Source organism: Callithrix jacchus, chromosome 4, assembly GCF_049354715.1.
Source record: "Callithrix jacchus isolate 240 chromosome 4, calJac240_pri, whole genome shotgun sequence".
Lineage (NCBI taxonomy): Eukaryota > Metazoa > Chordata > Mammalia > Primates > Cebidae > Callithrix > Callithrix jacchus.
In genome coordinates, this window is record NC_133505.1 from 96331555 (window position 1) to 96352287 (window position 20733).

The window sequence follows — 20733 nt, forward strand, 5'->3', positions numbered from 1 at the left end:
TCAGAAAGTCAAATTTAAGCCTCATCTACAAGACAATTTAAAAATTACACTGCTTTCCTGATTTAACTCCTAAATATGCCCAACACAAATCTGTGTTCACCTGAAGATATGTTCCATAATGTACGTAGCAGTGCTATGCATAATGGTCCCAAACTGGTAACCATACAAATTAATAGATAGTGGTATAGTCACACAATGTATTATTATATAGCATGGAGAATGAAAAAAATCAACTACCATAGTCAACACGGTATCATACACAATATGAGTGAACTGAGCATACTATTGAATGAAAGAAGTCAGACACAAAATAGTACATTCTATATATTCATTGATATAAAGTTCAAAAACAGGCAAAGCAAATTTATGCTTTCCAAAGTTAGAGTAGTGGCTACCACAGGTGGAGTAGGTACTAGAAGGGAGCCTGAGGGATTTCTAGGGCACTGATAATGCTGTATCTTAATCTGGGAGCTGCTTATAACAACAGTGTGTTCACTTTGTGGAAATTCATCAGTAAGATGAATATATGCTATATACATACTTTTCTCTATGTATATTATCATTCAATTAAAAAAATCAGATAAAATTAATCAGCTTCTCTTAAGAAACAGACTTACAGGAATGAAAATTAGAGTGTCCCACACAGTAAAATGGAAGAAGCTTAAGAGCTAGGTTCAAATTCCAGATTCTACCATTAATTATTCAATCTTAGCTTCCCTGGCTTCCAATTCTATAAGATGGAGCCAATGGGAAAGATCAAATGACATAACACTGAAGGCATTTTAAGCAAGAAGAATTTACAAATCCTTAGCACTATTGCCTGAATACTAATAATGTATTATCTGACATGTCTTTAAAGTTACGTGGTTCTACACAAATGTTAGTATAAACATAACTGGCAAGGTAATACTACCAGTTTTGCTATTTAAAGAACTTCCTAATAATTAAAGGTATGCAACATTTATTCTACCCAAAGTTAAAGTGTCCTGCCCTAACCTCTGCTTTGAGACACTTGGTAAAGAACTTCTAAGATAAATAACATTAAAGGAGATGATGTCAAAGATTAAAGCTTGAATAATAAGTGGACTAGAGAATGATTCTACTCACACGTCACAGTTCAGTCCTCTGGCTCAGCCATCTCTTCTTCTGACTGACCTCTCAACTGTTCTGTGCTTGCCCATGTTTTCCTCCTTCTTCCCACTCTACCCTGCCTCCTACCCGGCCATACCCCCTTTCTCTCATCTGTTGAAATTCTACCCACTCATCAGTGCCCAGCCAAGTCATTCCCTCTGGTGGGACACCCTTCCAGGGCATAGATGGAGACTTTTCCAGGCCATGGAGACCTTTCCTTCCTTTGAAGCACTTTTTCGTTTAGTGCCTTGACTATCTGTTTGCAACAGCCTTGGATCTGAGCACTGAACAGCTATGTATCTCTCAAGCCATGATTTAATAACTCATGTGCTGGTATCCTGCTTCCCCAGTAGGCTATATTTTTTTCCCCCTAAAGGCGGGGATCTGTGTGATACTTACTTTAATTCCCCTTGAATGTTCTGTACATTGTAGATATTAAATGCTTGCTACTGATGCTCTATTTTGTGGGTTCAAGGAAGCAGGAACCTCTAAAAGTAGGGCAAAGGTGCTGACTGGGATTTCTTCAAGTAAGTGGATTCTGTTGGTGGCATCTCATCTCTAAAACTCTCTGTTAAGCTCTGATCTTCTTTCCCCCTAGAGCTCTCAATCACTCTAGACTTCAGAGAAGAAACCAGCACTTTGAAATCAAAGTATAAGTTAGCCACATATAATTTTAAATTTCTAGTATCCACATTAAATAAAAAGTAAAAAGGAACAGGTCAAATGTATCTTAATATTACTTAATCCTATATATGTAAAATATTTCAAAATATAATCAACATAATAAAAATTATTAAGGCAATATCTTACATCCTTTTTTGCGTAATAAATCCTTGAAATCTGGTGTGTATTGCACAGCACATCTCAACCACATTTCACATGCTCAAACGCCACATGTGGCTGGTAGTTACCATATTTGACAGTGCAGGTTTAGAGTTCAAACTAGAATATATGATTTCAAACCATTAAGAAAAATCCAAAATCCAACAAACCCTATAGGGATAGGCAATAATCTTCCTAAATCTTGCTCTTAAAAATCTTGCTCCTAAATTACGTGGCTGATGTCTGTAATCCCAGAACTTTGGGAGACATGGCAGGTGGATCATGAGGTCAAGGAGTTTGCGACCAGCCTGGCCAAACCCCGTCTGTACTAAAAATACAAAAAATAGCTGGGCATGGTGATACATGCCTATAATCCCAGCTACTCGGGAGGCTGAGGCAGGAGAATTGCTTGAACCCAGGAGGTAGAAGTTGCAGTGAGCCAAGATCATGCCACTGTACTCCAGCCTGGGCAACAGAGTGAGTTCCCAGCAACAACAACAACAAAAATCCAAGAATACTGGTAATACCAGCACTTTGGGAGGCCAAGGCAGGACAATCACTTGAGGCCAGGAGTTTGAGACCAAACTGGGCAACACAGTGAGACCTTGTCTGTCTCTACAAAATTATTTTTAAATAGAAGAATATACTTCAAGCAATTGTTTTCCAACAGCTATTAAGTTCAACATCAATCTCTTATTACATACCCAATATTTTAAACGGTGATTTCATAATTGAAAATCTAGTAAGATGCTATGATTTCTAAAAATAAAATTATAAATTAAAAAATTTATAAATTCATAATATTCTTTTATCAGGACCAAAGGCACCTATATAGCCATAAAGCTATAAACTCTTTGGACACTGGGATTGTGTTATTCATTTTATGTCCTTCCTGGAAAACTCAGCCTACAGCTTTGCACACAGGAAGTGCTCCAAATATATTCACTATGAATAAATGAATGAATGAATGAATGAAGCCAGCAAGAATTCTGGATAAGAAGTCTAGTATTTCATGTTACAGCCAATTACTAATATGGTAGAGGGTGATAACATTTGTTCACAATCATTTATGGATTAAGAAATTAAAACATGGCTGGGTGCAGTGGCTCATGCCTGTAATCCCAGCACTTTGGAAGGCCAAGGCAGGCAGATCACCTGGAATCAGGAGTTAGAGACCAGCCTGATCAACACCTGTCTCTACTAAAAACAAAAAAATTAACAGGGCATGGTGGTGCATGCCTGTAATCCCAGCTACTCAGGAGGCTGAGGTAGGAGGATAGCCTTAACCTGGAAGGTAGAGGTTGCGGTGAGCTGAGATCATGCCACTGCATTCCTGACTGGGCAACAAGAGTGAAACTCTGTCTCAAAAAAGAAATTAAAACTTGAAGAATCTCAGTAAGGCAGAATTTAGATTTTTTTTAAAGTCAGTCTTATAAAAGAGAGGGAACTTTGCTAAAGTGTAAATATAATTATAGTACACAAAAGTTATTAAAATGTCTACCGTACTTTTTCATTTTATAAAGCCCTTTGTCATACATTATCTTATCTAGATGACATACATACAGCAAATATTATCTAAGCCAACCGTCAAAGTACAGTTTCTTGGTCTTTTGTACCACAAGAAAACAGACCTGGTAACACATGCTTAAATAAAATGACTCATGTTTACAAAGCCTTAAAGAACATCTTCTATTCATGAGACGTTTTCTCCATTTTTTTACTGTATAGTAAAGCATATTTTATCTCTGATTTTAAGTCATTTAATCATTTTGGAATTTTATGACTAGCACTTTAAATATTAGTTTTTCTAGGAACATCAAAAGAAAAGTGACTAATTATACGAAGGGGAAAAGAGTAAATGAATCATGGATCCCACTTGAACTTCATAGGTTAAAAGAATAATTCACAAAATATTAAGGAAAAAGTAAATGAGCTTAAGTTAGTTATGGTCTTTTGAGAGAGAAAAAAGTAAAACTATTTTACTTGCCTGATCTCAGATCTAGAATCTAAATGATAAGTGATATTGTGGAGAATCATTATAAAATACTCAGACTTCAAAGGTCCACATAAGGTCAAAATATGGACTACGTATAAGAAGAAAAAATATGCTAACTATAAAATCAACGTATTATGAGATGTATTTATTATTTAAATATCCCTTTTGAGTATTCTTAACAGGTATTCAGAACCCTAATCTGCTTCTGAATTTTTAATGAATATAGAAGAAAAATTTAAAGACATTAATGAAGAATTTTAAAGCAAAAATCTAGTCCTATATGTTAAAAAGAAGAAAATGCAACAATGTTGTACAATACTTTAATTCTTATAGGTGCCCAAATACATAGGCAACTCAACTTTGACTTTAGGGGGAAAATGGACAATTTAAAACTAATTTGGCAACAAATACTTAATATGGTTTTATGAACATGCGACATCCCAAGGTATTTTAAATTCATAATGTCACCGTATGAACTGGTAATTTTCAGTTGCTTATACAGTTTATTCTATAAAATCATTAAATCTTAAGCATCGTTAGGGATCTGAGAGACATTTAGCCCAGTGCCTCTCAAATTTTGATGTGTATGTGAGTCCCCAGGGGCATCTTGAGAAAGTACAGATTCGGACTTAGTAGATGTAGGGGGGCCTGAGAGAGACTAATTTCCTCCTTCCCTCCCTTCCTTTTCAATTTTTTTTTTAATGAATGAGAGGCTTTTTTTTTAAATCTATATTACCCAGGCTAGCCTTGCGTTTAGCCTCACCTCCTTAAGTGCCAGGACAACTGGCCTGAGATACTGCAGTTCCTGAGAGACTTCATAAGAAGCTCCAGGTGATGCTGATGCAGCCCAGGGATCCAGCATGGGTATTGTGGCCCCAGTCAAGTCTAAGGGAGGTCCCACAGCCTCTGCTTGGGCATCTCCAGTATCCAGAAGTTGAAACCTGCCTCCAGGCATAGACATTACAGAGGGAGGCTTGAACAACAAAGAAAGGCTGCTTCCACTTCTAGTGATGGAAGACACTCTTTTTCTCTGGACATCTCCTCTTCTCCATGTTGAAAATCCCACTTCCTTTGGCCACTCTTAGAACTGATAGGTTTCCAGACCCCTAAACATCTTTATCACTGGCAATGCTCCCTCTGTGGTCAAAATCTTTCTTAAAATAAATCCCCTGGAACAAGGCATAGCATTGCACACATAGGACATCTAGACCTGAGAGTAGCTGGTCTAGTGAGAAAAGTACATTTCCTGATCTAAAGGGGACAGCTCTCTGAATGTGGCCTCAAGAAGGTGTCACCTTCTGTAAGAATCACATTGCGCTGGTGGCTCACAATGTTGTAAAGAAATAATACCAAGCAAGTGTCCTAATCTGCACTTGAACAATTATTTTTTAACTCAAATGTAGGAATTTACAGTTATTCCTATTTAATGCCATATTGCTACTATAACAACTCACATAAATCCTTTAAAATGTTTATTATCTAATAGGTCACACATATAAAAATACAGTTTTAAAAAAAACTATAAAAAAGAACATCCTTGAGACCACTGTCCAGGTTGGGAGCTAAAACATTGCCAGGACCTCAGAAGCCCCAGGAAGCCCCTTCCCCACCGTACTCACTCCGTCACTTCTTTATAGTTTTACCACCTATGTATGGTAAAACTGTAAAGAAAATTAATATGATTTAATATGATTGTCACTGATTTTTGTGAGAATCGTATTAACTTTCTTTATAGTTTTGCCATCTATGTATGCATCCCTAGATAGTTTTAGTTTTGCATACTTTTGAAATTTATATGAATAGAATCACACTGTACATATTCTATCTGGCTTCTTTCAACATTATGTTTGTAATATTCATCCACTTTGATGCATTTTTGTTTAACAAACACAGAATGTGTTACCTGACAATCATTCTACCTGCCAAACATGTCACAAATATTAACTCATTTAAATTTCCTAACAACTCTATCAGACATCATTTTCCCTGATGTACAGATGAGAAAACTAAGATTTACTGAAGTTCAGAAATTCATCCATGGTCACACAGTAAGTGGCAGAACCAAAATCTGAACCCAGGCACAATCCTTACTCTTGACCACCAAGAAATGCTGCCTCTCCACACCCTTCTATAAGTGGTTTTACTAGCTGATTTTTTCATTGCCAAATAGTATCACAGTGCATAAACACCTCATAGCAAAATGTGCTGATTCAATCTAAGGGTGATGGGCATTTATCTGGGTTGCTTCCAGTGTTCTGCTCTTATGAACAATGCTGCTTTGAATATTTTTGTCCATTTTTAAACTTTTTAGTTCAGGGGTATGTACATGTACTGCTTTGTTACATAGGAAAACTTTTGTCATGGAGGTCTGCTGTACAGATTACTTCATCACTCAGGTATTAGGCCTGGTATCCATTAGTTATTTTTCCTGATCCTCTCCCTCTTCCCACCCTCTAATAGGTCTCAGTGTTTGTTGTTCCCCTCTATGTGTCCATGTGTTTTCATCATTTAGCTCATTTTTAAGTGAAAATGTTCAGTATTTGGTTTTCTGTTCCTGTGTTAGTTTGCTAAGGATAATAGTCTCCAGCTCCATCCATGTCCCTGCAAAGGACATGAGTTCATTCTTTTTTAAGGTTGCATAGTATTCCATGGTGTATGTACCACATCTTCTTTATCCAGTGTATCACTGATGGGCATTTAGGTTGATTACATGTCTTTGCTTATTGTGAATAGTGCTGCAGTGAACATACACATGTATGTGTCTTTATAATAGAATAATTTATATTCCTTTGGGTATATGCACAGTAATGAAATTGCTGGGTTGAATGGTATTGCCGTCTTTAGGTCTTTGAGCAATCATCACACCGTCTTCCACAATGGTTGAACTAATTTACACTCCCACCAACAGTGTATAAGTGTTCCTCTTTCTCCATAACCTTGACAGCATCAATTTTTTGTTTTGTCCATGTTTCTTAAAGCACATAAGTAAGAATTTTTCTTAGATGTATACCTAGGGGTAAGATGTCTGTGCTGTAAGTTATTTGCAGGTTGAACTTGGTTAGGTTAATAGCAAATTGTTTTCCAGTGTAATTGTACCAAGTTATACTCCTGTCAGCTAAATACAAAAACTCCCATTCATCCACATCTTTACATGGTACTGTCAGGTATTAAAATTTCTGCCAATCCAGAGAGTGTGTAATTGTCTGTTACTATGATTTTAATTTGCATGTGTTTGCTTATTAATGAGGCTGAGTGCATCTTTTTATATATTTACTAGCCAATTGGTTTTTTTCTTTCATTTTTCTTTTTGGATATCTGCCTTTTTAATCGATTCATATGTGTACTGAACCAGTATTATTTATGTGCCGCAAACATCTTCTACCACTTTGGGCTTGTTTTCTCATTCTCCATAGTTACCACTCAGTGAACAGAAATCCTATTCTCTTTTTTTCCCCAACAAGTGAAAGACTCCTCATGAATTTTTAACTTTTGTACTATCGTATAAGAATTTTGTAGGTCTGGGCGGGACACAGTGGCTCATGCCTATAATCCCAGCACTTTGGGAGGCTGAGGTGGGCAGATCACTTGATCTGCCTGGAGTTCTAGACCAGCCTGGCCAACAGGCTAGGCTACTACTGGTTTAGGAGAAATCCCATTTCTACTAAAAATACAAAAATTGGCTGGGCATAGTGGCATGCACTCAGGAGGCTGAGCTACTCGGGAGGCTAAGCCAAGAGGATCACTTGAACCTGGGAGGCAGGGGTTATAGTGAGCCGAGATCACGCTACTGTACTCCAGCTTGAAAGAGCAAGACTCCATCTCAAAAAATAAATAAATAAAAAGTTAAGCATTTAGAAAGAAAAAGATGATACAAATATACATGTTGGTTAATAGTCTAGAAATTCAGTTGCTCTAACCACAAAATACAAAAGCAAAGGCTCTGGGATAAGACCACTGTGATACAGAGCTAAGATAGTAATCTCTGATAGTCTCGCCAAACTGCAGTAAAACCAACTAAAACTAAACAAAAAACAATGTCCCCATATGTAGACACATGGAAATGTGCTGCAAAAGGATGAATGTACACCTGAACTCTTGGTGACATTTGGGCAGCCCCTCAGCAGGTAGCACAGTTCTTCCTGAGCTAGCTGCTCCACTCTGCTGTTTCCTCTGACTCGCATTTTCTGTTAACCTTCCTGGTGGAATCCTTTGACAATGACTCACAGGGTTATGGGGCTACTCAGCAATACCACAGCCCTCCGCAGTAGATGCTGTGTAGGTGGCGTGCAACTCAGTGGACTATTGTCTGCACCAGTGTTTTCCTTTCTGCATTCAGGGAAGATTTGCTTTTCAGCCACATTTCTCTCAAACACAGCCCTGATAGGAGATGCTTAGTGCAGAGATTTCAACATGATGAAATGATATGAATTTGGCTCCTTAATCATAATGAAACTAAAAACAGTAAAATGAGAAAACATAGGGAGATCACCATTCCTATAAAAAACAACTTTATACTTGGGCAAAATCAAGAGTTTTTTTTTTTTTTAAAAAGCTCAAACTAATATTTTCCAACCTTTCACTAAGAGCAAGGGCTAAAACCACATGTTTTGAAGGTCTTGCACTGTGTTATTATTAGAAGTCACAATTCTATTGATACTGATGAGTCATCTGTATCGGCGGAAACCAAGAACTTCCATCAACATCATGTTACACACAGTCACTGCGGCTTTTCTTTATTACTGGTCAAAGCTGCTTCAGAATGCTTACTGAAACTTAAGAAAAAGGAGGCAAACTCCTCAAGTGTGTGCAAAGCTTTCCCTTCCCCAGCTGATCTTACTTTAATCATCCTTTTCAAGACAGTTTATGATGATTGGATCAACTTGTATCTACAAAAGGAAGTTTATTTAGAAGCCTCAAAAAAGCAACATTTCACATTTTCCAATGAAAATAAGCAAAATTGAACTCTGAAAACAAACAGTTGAAACCATCTCTGAAAATACATGCTAGCTTTAAAACGACCTGAGGTCAAGTTTTATGTTTTGTTTTTTTTTTTTTAAACCTCAATAACAGGCAACGGATATAAACAAAAGCTGTCATCACTTAGGGACTTGAGCCACATAAAACAATGTCAGGCTAGCCACTTGCACCCTCACCCTGCTTCCCTACTCAGGACACACGGCTTTGCACTGAGGGAGAAGTGGGTCAGGTTTCAGTTACACCAAAAAAGCCTAACTTAGAGATTTGTGAAAACTCCTGGTCTAAAGTACAAAATAGCAGCACATTCCCTTTTCACTTATTATCAGCCCCCTTTGCCTCTCCCCTTAAATATTCCCAGAAAACAAAGTGAAGCAAAAAAACAACAACAAAAACACAAAACAGTTTTCCTGAGGCATATCCAGAAATGCTATGAATCTTTACGCAGTCCCTACAAAGGTAGAAATGTGTCCAATTTGCTCCCCTGCAACCAGAAGGCTGTGTCCAGCTGCTGGCAGGAGACAGGGACCCAGTTCAGCAGTGACCACAGAGCTGAAAATAGCATCCCAGGAGCTAATCAGCCCAGCAGCCCGGTGCTCTCCAAGGGCAGTGCTGGTACTATGGGCAGTTTACAGTGCGGCCAGCTGAGCGCTACAACAGCCACATGAGTCAGCAAGCGTTGCTGGTAGGAAAGTGCTGACATGCTAAATTACTTTCGCATACATGAGGTGCACACACCTACCCAGCAAAAACAAAAACAGGGTACATGCAAATTAGCAAATGGGAACCTCTCTACGCTTGCAGTTTCTATTTTCCAAGGGTAGACCAAAAATATAAATATGCCACTGCTCAAAAAGTAACAACTAATAATTAATCACAATAATAAACAACTCACTCTCAGTGTTGCTGTGTGGATCAGCTGCACTGAAATCTCATGAGCCAGTTAATTTTAACTGGTTTTAATTTTAACTAGATTTAACTGCTTTTCTTCCCTTCTGAAAAATCAAAATAGTTACCATATCGACCACAAGAACTGGTAACAGACAAGCACAGTTCCTGTTTTTCAGAGAGGACTTACTTTCAAACCCACAATATCAAGATGCTTAACATAAGTGGAAATTTAAAATGTATTGTTTAACTTAGGAGACTTAAAACCTGTACACTAACTCAGATCTCACGTGTCAGGCTTTGTCTGACAATGCCTCTCATTCATTTCTGTTCTCGTTTCATATGGGACCCAGAAAATCTGCAGGAAAACTGGTTACCTGAAACTGAGAATACACTCTCCCATGGAAACAGGGCCAGGCCAATGAACTAGCATTCCTGGATAGTCCATGAAAATGTCTTGAACTTAATTATGAGTGAGAGAGTATTAAATTTACAATCTAAAAAGTAGAAAATGATATTACAATGATAGTTCCAAAATCAATCAAAAGAAAAATTTTTAATTAACTGTGTTCGGGGAAATATCTAATTACAGGAAGATGAAGGGACCGTCTTCTAAATGAGACTTTGTCTTCAACTTTAGGGTCACTCTGGTTCTCTAATATGGTTTAAATCATTAGTTTCATTTAAAATGCACGGAATTCTCTTACTTTGGCATAATGTATCGTTAGAAAAAAAATCTTTATACTTACCAGTTGTAAGCTCTCATTTTTTTCTTTTCTTTTTTTGCTCCAAAAAATTTGATTGAGAGTTGGAAAAGAAAAAAAGAGGAGAAAGAAGTACAAAGAGCGGGCAGTAGAGAGAGGGAAACAAATTAAGTCTGGGAGAAAGACATGGAGGTATAACTACACCGCAAAAACAAAGGAGAGGTAGGAACTAGAGGGAAGTCCCCCCAGTAGACTGTATGTTCCCAGAGAAAGAGGACTCTTCATCATATCCCGCTCCAGAGGTGACCCACCACACAGCAGGAGAATCAGGGGCAGTGAGGAGTCCTGAAAGACAGTTCCACAGACTGGCACTAGATGGAGCCATCAACTCAACATAGCATGGTTGCTGGAGGAGGGTATGGTGGGGGAGAGGTGGGACTGAAGGGGGTTCAGACTCTTTGAAGCCAGGCAACAACCTAGCAACAACTCTATCTAAAATAAGTATATTTTCATTAATCAACCAACTCTATGTTTTTATAACTCATCACTATGCTTTTCGTATGTCAAAACTGCAACAGACCTACTTTGAAATAAATTTATCAATTTAATTTTTATCAATAAAATTGGGGTGGGGAGGTAAATAAAGTTGGATCCACTGCTTTTTCTTCTAAAATTCATCATTCAAGGATAATAGATTCAGGTTCACTGCTACTGATTACCAAAAATCCCTAATCATAAACTAAATGGCTTTCCCTGAAGCTTTGTTTAAATGTTTAATAACACAGCATCTTGCTATAGAGGTTTATGTGATCAAAGCCAATGTATGGCAAGAGGCGGGAGATGATCACTGACAAATGTATTATTAAAAATCATCCTCTCTATATATTTTTAATATTACTGCGATTTATAACCTGTAATCCATTTGCCTATATTCTCTGTCTAGGGTTGTGTTTATTTATGGCCCACTCTTCATTCAGAAATGGCCTGCTATCACCAGGTTACCAGTGTGGGAAATTCTATTGTTTTTATCTTTAGGGTTTTACTTCTTCGGCTTTATCTATTAATACACTGATCCTTCAAAAAAGTAATGCACTAATTATGCTCAGTTATTTATATATTAGTAAAACTGTGTTCATAAAATCCTTCTCTGAGATTGGTTTTGGTAGGGAAAGGACAAGAACTAGTTGAGGGGACTGGTGGTCAAAAGATAAGAGAGCACAGAACAAAGAAGTGAGGACAGAAGGAGGATGGAGGAACTGACTGCAAACCATGCCTCGCTTCTTTACATCTGGGACATAGACCATCATCCCTGGCACTTCTCTTCCCAAGAACTGTATGAAAAGGAAGAGTTAACTCTAAATATGTCTACATTTTCCTCTTGCTGAATGGGTAATAATATCTTTCAGAGTTAATTTCTTTTTTTTTTCCAGTTTGACTCTTCAGGGCTTATTCATTTGCATAATATGGAATCTTGAACCCATATAGATATTCTACAAATCAATGCAAGTAATTCTCACACTAAATCAGCAGCTTTAATTTAAGCTCATCATTGTTTGCATAGAAATCTTTATGCACTCATCTGCTTGATTTTTTAAATCACTTAAAACCTCCAACACTGACACACTAAGCATCTCCCATTTAGCCTTCTCCAAAATTTGAACTAAATGCTGAAAAATAAGCACAGTACTGTACATTCATACACTTGATCATTTCCCAAACTGAACTTCAAAAGTATGCTTAATGTTTCAAGTGGCTCCTGACAATGATGTCTCTTGACTAAAGATGACAACTTGGGTGTCTGGCCCAGGCAGAGCTGAGTCAGCATTCTAAACAGTGACCCTGCAAACCTGAGGTAACTGAGGGTTACTGCCATGCCAACTGCCCGAGTCCTTTAAAACCATTCAAATCTCCAGTTGAGAGTTGCAACATGCTAATCTGGCAGGATAATCTCTTCCTGAAATTGACCAGAATGAGAACAAAGGTTACCTACTTTTATCTGTTACTGGCAGCTAATATTTCTCATTAGGAGTTCTGATGGAATTAGTTCTGAATTAAATTCTCCCTCCTTGGTAAAATACTCTACCTATTACAGGTACAGTTTCTTTCACCTTTTCCTACTCTCACACATACATACACACAAAGCAAAGAACAAATTCCCTCCACCTAACAAAAGGGTAGGACTGTGAGTTACAAGTAAACCTTGGAGACAGAGCCATAGGATTTCAGTTACATGCCTAGCACTTCTTTTGCCTTTACATGCATCACTTTTACTTTCTGATGTCTAAATGGACACTAAAACCTAAGGAATGCAATGATTAGAAAGTGGGCCATGTGAAATACAGGAGATACATTCACTCAGGTTTACTGAGAAATTGTTTTTCCACTTTAAGATAGATGTCAACAAAACATCCAATATTTTAGAATGATGTGGCCTTTATTTCCACTTCTGGGAACTGCTAAAGAGAGTTCCAACTTCAAATGAAGAAAAGGAAAAGGGAGAGGGATAGCACGGTGAGTGAGAGAACAGTCCCCAGTATCAAACAGCTAGTGTTTGACACCCATTCACTAGCTGGGTGACACCTGTGCTGCAGCTTCTAATGACATACCTAGCCCTGGGTTGTTCTAAGGATTACATGAATTAATATGAGCAGCACACACACACAGGAAGCTCTCAATATGGGTTAGCTATCATCAAAGAAAAAAAATAGAGGAGTGTTAGCATACAGTATAGTCAATTTATTTTAAATAGATACTGTCAAAATTCCTTAATTTTGCACCTGAGAATTGTCTAAATAAGACATGTCCAATCTTTTGGCTTCCCTGGGCCACAATGAAAGAGGAAGAATTGTCTTGGGCCGCACATATAATACACTAAACACTAACGACAGCTGATGAGCGAAAACAAAGAACTTTAAAAAACCTCATAATGTTTTAAGAAAGTTTACAAATTTGTGTTGGGCTGCATTCATCATGCATGAGGCCTGCAGGCCATGAGTTGGACAAGCTTGGAATAATCATCTTTGAGCCACAAAGGATGGAGACCCTCTCCTCTGGAGTAGGCAGAGGCTTCAGACAGACTTTACACTCACTTTTTCACCAAAGGCCTTACACACATCAGCTGACTGGGAGGGAGTATCTTTGTAGCTCCTGATCATTCAAATGTTGTCAAAACCACCCTAAATATGTTCAAAATAAGAATGTTAACTTGTATTTTTTCCAAGTATGGAAATGAACAGTACTCTTGGCAGTTAATAACTTCTGCTTTTATCAGTTTCTAAAGACACAGGTAAATAAATCAATTCTGGACTCTGTATACAGGAACTATTATTTGCCAAAAATGGCCCCAGAGGTTCTAGCATTGTTTATGCAATACTCCAAAGGGCCAAGGATAGCAATGAATTAATAGGATTAGGAAGCTGTATGAAAAAGTGAACCTCATGTTTCAGACTGTCCCTGATGGGAGGTTACTTCACAATTCCTCAAGGAGGGCTTCCTCAACCTCCTGACCAGGTTAAATCCCCCCATTAAACACTCTGGTGCATGGAATACCTTTCCTTCATGAGTAGTGGGTTATCTTTACTAACTGATGAGTGTCATCCTTCCTACCAGATGACGTGCTTCATGAGACCAGGGGCCAGGACTGGGTTTGCTCCCCACTAGCCCTAGGCGGAGTGCCTGCTACCTAAGAGATATTGAGTATATATTTAACGAATGAATGAGGTGTCTGCTGCTAAAGAGCTATATTTCTGGATACTTGGCCCATTTTGTACTATCCACAAGTTTCTGTTGTTTTAAGAATACAGGATAGGAAGAAAAGAACAATAGCCAAAGATCTATGGATACTGAAATACTGAGGAAAGATGCTGAGCATGCACATTCACTTTGTTTCCTACTTGTGGAATGGAAATTACCATACTGGGCTCTCCCAACTTTAAACTCCAAAGTGAAGGTCTAAGCCGTCTTTGGGTTAGACTTCTGGAAAGTCCTGAGGAAATTCCTGAAGTATCTGCAGAAAGCGACAGGGGAGGAAGAAGAGAAGATGGCCCACAACTAGAGTGACGGAAGACTTGGAAACTCGAAAAGCTTTCTTCTGTAACTAACTGGGACTTTGTCCACATGCCAGCTACAGGCTCAGGCATACATGAAGAGAATAATGAGATGTATGGGAGGACTGGAAAGTGGAGGATTTAAATGCTTAGGAAAGGAGCCGATGAAAGCTGACACAAGGACAAGAGGGACCTAGCAACCAAGGGCCGGCTCTCATCGCATCAGTAGCAGCATGTCCTACAGCCTTCAGGAAAAGAACAAAAAGGTCAGGGAGGAAAATGACACATCTCAGAACCAAAGAGCAATTCATTATGAGGCTAAGGAACAAAAGAGAAGTCAACCAGGGAATATGCTGGAGAAATGGTGATTATGAAGTCACTGGGGAAGACTGAGAGGCATTTTGGCTGTAATTCCAATGATGAAAATGAAGGAGGACATGAAATGCTTTTGGATTGGGGAGATTTATTATTTTGGAAAGAAATAGCTCAAGGAAAAACAAATGGCAAAATTCCTGACTGATTTTTGAAGTAAGTGTCACTAGCAGGATGAAGTTCAACTTATATTCTTTAGAAATGAAATGGCCCTTGGAAAGGACAGAGTGGTAAGATTCAGAGAATATTTCCAGCCTTAAGGAAGCTGAGTACCATGCTGATAGTAAAATTAAGTTTCAGTTTTAGATAGAATGACATTTGAAATTAACAAAAAAGAAAAAAAAGGGAAAAAATTAAAAGACCTTGAACTGACAAAAGAAAATAAAGTAACTATTTCTTTTTAAATTAAATGTCATCCCAAACAAGCCAAAAAAAAAAGGTGAAAGGCAAGTTATATTTTGGGCAATCTTATTGGGTTCACAAAATGTCTAGTTCATAGCAGGTTTCAGTTTGGACTTGAACAATTTGCAAATATTTACATAAAATTTAAAGATACGAGAAAGAGGTCATATATTGCCATTAACAATACAGAAGCTATTTTCCCGCATTCCCAAGGCCTTCGTGCTGCATTCCCACAGGTGGCCCCAGCTCTGCCAAAAGCTGCTCTTCTTTACCAAAGAAATTTCAATTTTTGCAACCAGCCCTGACTTCTGAACTGTAAGTACCTCTGACAGGGTCATATGTCACTGAAGCTTCTTCAACATCCAGACAGGGAAAGGAGAGAAACAGGGAGGCAGATGCTTAGCGTCTGCTATCTGAATTGCAGATTTTGACAATATGTTACATTTTATATGGTTTTCTGTTCTGTGTATGTGAGAGCAGGGACCACATTCTCTGTATGCCACAGTCATACACCATGCCCAGTCATTGATTCAGGGCTGGACTGTGTGTACAGAATGGGGAAATAACCTTTAGACATTCAAGAAAACACACACTGTATTCAGATTAAGTTCATTCCAACATGAGATTAGTTCTCCCAACTCTGCAAAACGGGTGGGCACCACACCTACTTCAAAGGTTGCTTTGATGAGTCAATGAGGTACATATAGGTAAGGTAGCACTGAGTCTGGCACATAGTGCAGATCCAGTAAATCAAAGCTATTGTTTTGGTGGGTGTTCTCAAATTCAAACTCCCATGGAGGTCCTCAAGCATTACCCAGCCAAGTTACCCCACATGGTCAATAACAACTAAATAGAGGGCAGGTGGTTCAAAAGCAATAGATTATTTACCTGCAAGGAAGCACACTGTACCCATGGTATTAAATTATTTGGCCTTTCATGTTGAATTCTCTGTTAAAAAGGAAGCTATCAATCCCTCCGTGGGACTCAGTATTGATTTGATTTAGAGTTTTGGTTTTTTGGCATCTATTTTCAAAAAAGTTGTAAACATTCATTTGGTGCATATTCACAAATCATCCACTATATGTGACGTCTGTAGAAAACAGAGACAGACAAAGATAACAACAAAAAAGATGTTTCAGTCTGTTCAGTGGTAGGCGACAAGCAGCCTGCAGGCCGGCTCTAGCTCTTACGTATGCTTTCATCCAAAAATTTTTTAAAGATTTGAGCCAATATTTAAAAATCAGGAAATTCCACATAAATATCCAATATCCAGCTCCCCCTGGAAAAATCAAATGATGTGGCAACACAAAGCCAGTAATCCTACCAACTCTTCCCTGGCAAGAGTCTACAACAAGCTGAGTAGGGGCTGCCTGCCACTCCATGCTATGCCCTTTTCCTCACCAGAACCAGGTAGGTACATAATTTGTGGGCCTCAGTAAAAAATGAAAACGAGGGGCCCCTTGTTCAAAAATTATTAAGAATTTCAAAAGACAATAGCAGAACCTTAAACCAAATGTGAGGTCCTTCTGAGCAGGGAAGGGGAAGAGGGCCTATGTAAGTGCACAGGTCTTATGCCCATGAAGCTAGTCGTGGCTCTCACCTCCTGGACACACAGGAAGATATTTCTTTATCTAAGTATTCTCTCATTCATTAGCAATCACACCTGCACTTACAATAAGCTAGGTGTCACACCCTTGAAATCTGAGGTTCAAAAACTAAAGTAGAGGGGCCAGGCAGAGCAGACATAAGAGAGCCACAAGGGTCTCTTTTTTGTTAAGGCTGGATCCACACCAGAGACACTAAGTGAGAGTTAATCCAAGTAAAATTAAACTGCTCCCAACAATGTAGATTGGCTTGAGCCCTTTTGTTGGCATCACTGGAGCCTCGATTAGGAATTCTGAGAAACAGCTCACAAGCACTAATGAATAACTAAGTCCTGTCAGCTGTGCAGACAGTGGGCCCAGAAGTGAAGGGCTGGACTAGGAGAGATTTGAACATGAACCTGACCATCTGGCTCTCTGTGACTCACTTTGATCACAAAATGAATTGCAACAAATTGAAGAACACATGGCTAGAGTTAATTGTCTCATCTGTAATCTGAATCTACTTTAAGCAGTTATTATTACCCTCTTTCAGGTGGAAACATTTCCTACCATCACTGCAAAGTGCATTTTCCTGATGAACTGTAATGGATCATTAAATTCCATATCTGAATAACAATACTGTGCACTTATTCAGTGCCTTTCATCCAGGGATTTCAAGGCAGTTTGCAAATAATTAAGCCCCTCTCACAGCAGCAGCCAGAGGTGAGCCACTGGAAAAGAACTGCCTGAAGATACTGAGTCAAAGGGCATAATTCAACAGAGAATAAATGGCTTCCTCCAATGCACTGGTAATACTCAAAGTGATTCCTGATCCCCTCCCTCTCTTTGGCCTCACCCCTTCTTCTCCATGGCAGATCTTGACATGCAACATACAAATAACCAAAAAGTAAGAGGAGTATTCATAATTTAGCTATGAGTTCAGACACACACATAACTGAGGAGTGTGTCTCTCCATGGAATTCTGGCAAACACACTACGAACTGACATTTCAGTTCACCTGCAGAATAGACAAGAATTTACTCAACACATTCACGATTACCAAATGGCAAACCTGAAGCCTCCCGCAATCCAAAAGGAAAACACGGCTCTGCTCCAATAAAGTTATGTTCTAATAAAAATACTTTATTCCATGGTTGTGTATTCCATCTCTGGGACTTCCCCCTATCTGAATGATATTCAGATTTCAGGAGTAGCAAAGACGCTGGAAATGGGCAATCAATGCATTTCTTTTAAAAACCAGAACACTAGAAGGGAAAACATCTCAGCCACTCAAAGTTTTGTGGTGAAATTACAAACTCCAGAAAAACTGAATTTATAATGGAAATGCTGACAGACCTTTCACTGGAGCAGTTTGAACGCAACAGTGTAATTTGGCAATCTTTTACAGACTAAAGACTAATTCTAACAAGATGTCATTTTGACTCACGTTTATTATTACCTGCAAAATGAAAAATGCCGTTTATTCGAGAGGTGCTGGAGAACCAGGGTGGGGCGATCTCACATTTTAAGCAAGAAGCCCGCTGCCTTACCAAAATAGCCCTCTCCGCCAAAGGAGGGGCATCCTTTCACGCTCAGCTTCTTTCATGTCAGCCCGAGCCTTTGCAACTCGATGTGCCTTTCCTACATGTTACATTTTAATGATCTGAGAAAACCGTTATCAGCGTTAACATCTCTAATTTTACTCTAAACAGACAAAAGCAAAATATCTCATTAGGCATCATCTCCGCCAAGGTTCCCACTAGGCAGGAAAGAATTTTTATCTAAGGTAATTACCCTTTTTAGTTAAATACACTCAACAGATAAAATTTACACAGAGTGAGAGACTGCAGCACTAGACAGCGAAGGTGAAAACCAGGAACACCGCGTCTCGCCGCCCGCGGGCCCGCCTGGAGGCTGCGGCTCCGTCTCGCGGGTGGGGCGCCCCAGTCCCTCTCGTTTCCCCGCGGCCACGGGTCACGGCGACGGCGACGGCGGTAACCCGGCGGGCAGGATGCGAGGCGCGCCTCCTCCGGCCACAGACAAACCACCCTAGTAGCAGCTGCGCCGGAACTTCCCTCAAGTTGCCAAACTCGCATTCGCGCGCGAGGGTGCTACGGATGTCCCGCGCGCCCGGGACCCCCGAAGCCAGGGGTGTGCGGCCCTTTCACACACTGACACCCAGTCCTGCCCGCTTCCCCTCATGGTCGGAGTTCCCGCAGATCCTCGACCGGGCCGAGGTCGCTGAGATGCTCGCTCCAGTGTCACCTCGTGGGCACCTGGGGTAGCCCGTGAGCGTCGCCCGCCGCCGTCTCAAGCGGCGCTGGGCTCCCTAACACCCGCCAGGTGAGGGAAGCTCTGCGGGAATGGAACGCCTCGGCGCGGGGACGGGGAGGGCAGTGCCCCCTTCATAAACCTGGGTGACGCTTCTGGGGCTTGGAGACTGGAGTGTAGGGATGTGTGCGTCTGTTGCACTTTGACTTCCTGCAGGATCTTCGGGTGAGGGGGTGCAAGGTTTCCCTCTCAAAAGCCTGGAGCCCTTAGGTCTTAGCTCCGTGGGACGCTTTCCGACCACCGGATCTTTTGCTAAGAGAGATTCCACCCAGGTCTGCGCCGCGAGGCTCCCAACTCGCCTCTTCCCGCGACCCTAAACTTGGGCTTTGGTTCCTCGCCCGTCGCGGTGGTCCGGGCCACACGGCGGCGGCTGACAGCTGAGCGCAAAGGCGCCGCAGCCAAGGTCCTCGCGGAGCAGCCCAGGGCGCGCACGCCGGTGGTTGAGGAGGAGGCCGCCCGGCCTGGTGCGACGATCGCGGGCTGGGGGCCGGGGGCAGGGCCTCGGGTCTGACAGCTGCTCCGGCTTGGGCGGACGCGCGCCTGCCTGCAGCCCGCCCTCCCCACCCCTGACTTATTACCCTCTGCTCCTCCTCCCCCTGCCGTTCCAAAACACCCTTCGACGCGAGCAAAATACAATACCGCTTCGGCCGCCGTAAACAGCCGGGCGGGAGACAGAGCGCACACTCGGCGCGGCGCGGCTGCCGGCTCGGCTCCCACCCCCTTCCCGTTCCTAGAAAATGCCATAAAAGCGAGGAGGGCGGCTGCGCGCCGGGCAGCCGGGGCTCCCTTCCCGCGCCGCTTCCCCACGCCTTCCCGCCAGCCCGCTCCCCCCGCAAACTTGCCCCGCCACCCCGTCCGGCGCCGCGGCCCGGGACTCACCTCGCCGGAGAAGTTTGCGTCCTTTTCCGCCTCTTCTTCCCCGCGTCTTCCCGGCCCGCAGCCCCCTCCCGGCAGCCGGCGCGGTGGGCGGTTCGGGGGTCACCGAAAGCTCGCGGAGGGGACGCGCATCACATGGCAGCTCGTTCCCAGCCCCCCGAGAGCGCTGGGAAGGGGGAGGGGAAGGGGCGAGGGGAGGCTGTGGAGAAAGAGAGAGCGGGGCGGCGGCGGGAGTGGGCTGGCGGGGCGGCGAGGGCGGCGGCCGCTCACGTTAGCGCTGTACGACCTCAGCCCGGGCGTGCACGGCCGCTGCTGCTGCTGCTGCTGCTGCTGCTGCTGAGGCGGCGGCGGCTCGGCGCTGTTTGCTCCTCGCGGCGCGGCTCGCGCTCTCCCCGGAACGCCCACACTCTCAATCGCTACATTGTTGACATTCGGGGCTGACGTCACCCGCTCCCCATTCACAATAACTTTACGGGAGCCGGGCAGCGCACCTCCCCGGCCGCTGGGGCGCTGTACGCCGGGCGACTAGCGTAAGCCGCTCCGCGAATGGCGCTCCGGGGGCTGGGGCTGGGGCGGGGGGCGGGCGCGCGCTCCGCCGGCTCGCGGGA

The 20733-nt window shown here is 41.6% G+C and overlaps 1 protein-coding gene across 2 annotated transcripts in view; it reads right to left on the reverse strand.

Annotated features, from left to right (window-relative positions):
* Nucleotides 1-20524, reverse strand: part of BACH2 (BACH transcriptional regulator 2) — a 396617-nt gene extending 376093 nt beyond the window's left edge. For both annotated transcript variants that reach the window (XM_035296349.3, XM_002746827.7), the window contains exon 1: nucleotides 20129-20524. The gene's annotated coding sequence lies outside the window, so the exon portion shown is untranslated. The remainder of the gene's footprint in view (nucleotides 1-20128) is intronic.
* Nucleotides 20525-20733: the final 209 nt, after the last annotated feature.